The sequence below is a fragment of the Pteropus vampyrus genome, unplaced genomic scaffold (genome assembly GCF_000151845.1).
Source record: "Pteropus vampyrus isolate Shadow unplaced genomic scaffold, Pvam_2.0 Scaffold587, whole genome shotgun sequence".
Taxonomy (NCBI): Eukaryota; Metazoa; Chordata; class Mammalia; order Chiroptera; family Pteropodidae; genus Pteropus; species Pteropus vampyrus.
The window spans coordinates 429,065-430,853 of NW_011889368.1; positions in this window are offsets into that span (position 1 = coordinate 429,065).

The following is a 1,789-nucleotide window of genomic DNA, read 5'->3' on the forward strand; positions in this document are numbered from 1 at the left end:
ACTCACTTCAGCCCTCAACCGAACCTTCCCAGTCCTAAAGCCCAGGAAGCTGGGATTGTGGGACCCACGTTCCCAAGGCTCCCGGCATTCAGGGTGGGAAAGGGCTGACCTCAGCATCTGGTTATCTCAGGATTAAGGCCCGCACAAATTAAAAGCATTTCGGAAACGGAAAGGAAAAAAAGGAGTGAAAATAGGAAGGCTTTAACAAACCGGAAAGAAATAGACGCCCACCCTTATTTTCCCTCCAATGTCAACAAGCAAAACGAAAACATTTCCAGGGTGATCGCTCGCGGCTACTCGCTTCCAATTCGGATTAGAAACTGAGGAGACGCTGGAGCGGCGAGGAGAAAAACGACCACGAGTCACCCAGCGCGTGAGCGACGGTCCGGAGCAAGAGAGAGGAGGAAGGAAGAGACACATTTGTATACAGCATGTGTTACCTGGTTTATTTCGAGATTGTTTGGTATTGTTTTCTCTCTGAGCACCCCTCATTTCGGAAGGCCATCATACGCGCCCACCACTGAGCCGCCCCCGCCCGCCGCCGCCGCAGCGCCGCGAGCCCCGGGCCCGGCTTCTCCACGGCGCCCGAGCCCCGAGCTCGCCGCCACCCAGGCCGCAGGAACCGAGTAAGTAATCCCGGTTTGGCCCCGCGCTCGCCAGCCCACTTCCTCCTCCTCACCCCGTCGTTTCAAACCTCTCCCAGACCCTCCTCCCCCCAGGTACAGGGCACCCCTCCCCACGCCAGGGGTGGGCCTTCCCTCCCCAGCCACCCGGAGCCTCGCTGTGGTGTTACCTACAAGGGGCACAATTTTTCCTGCGGGCTCTGAAATGCCGGACCTGACCTGCAGAGCCAACCCGGGAAAGTAGTGCCTCGCCTCTTCCTCCTCCATTTCCTGCCCTCTCCTTGCATCCTCTCCCTGCGCTCCCACTCTCCTCTCCACCACCGTCGCCGCCGCCGCCCCCGCTTTTAAAAATCAAATTGGATACCAACTTTAATAAGGACAGACACAGACGCGCAAACGAAAATGACCCGACGCAGTGAGAAGGGAGGCGGCAATGGACGATATCGGCCCTGAGAGGGGAATTTCGGTTGAGCGGCCCCGCCGGGCCGAGGGGGCGCAGGGGGCGCACAGAAGGGCCGCGGCGCAGCGTGCTCCCGCCGGCGTATCCTTACGTGGCTCCGCGCGGCCGCGAGGCCGAGGCCCGCGGAAAGGGGGAGGCGAGCACCAGAGGGGGCGGGAGCCGGAGGGCGGGGCGGGGGTGGGCGGGCCTGGGCCTGCCGATTGGTCGACGGCGGGAGAGACGCTCCCGCACGCCGCCGGCTCTGATTGGCCCAGCGGTAGGAAAGGTTAAACCAAAAATTTTTTTACAGCCCTAGTGTGCGCCTGTAGCTCGGAAAATTAATTGTGGCTATAGCCGCCTCGATCGCTGTCTCCCAAGCCTCGCCGCGGCCGCTCCGGGACGCGCCCGCCCGCCGCCCGGCTCTCCCCCCCTTTGGGCTGCTGCTGCTGCTGCTGTGACTGCTGCTGCGAGAGGAGGAGGAGGAGGAAGCAGCAGGGGGGGGGAGCGGGGGGTGGGGGGGGGAGACCAAGAAGTAGAGTTGGGAGCGAGGGAGCTTCACCCCCGGGGCGGTGGTTGTTTCTTTTTTCTCTTTCTTTCTTTTTTTCTTTTCCTTTTTTTTTTCTTCTTCTAATTCCTGAGGGGTGGTTGCTGCTTTTGCTACATGACTTGCCAGCGCCGGAGCCTGCGGTCCAACTGCGCTGCTGCCGGAGCGCTCAGTGCCGCTGCC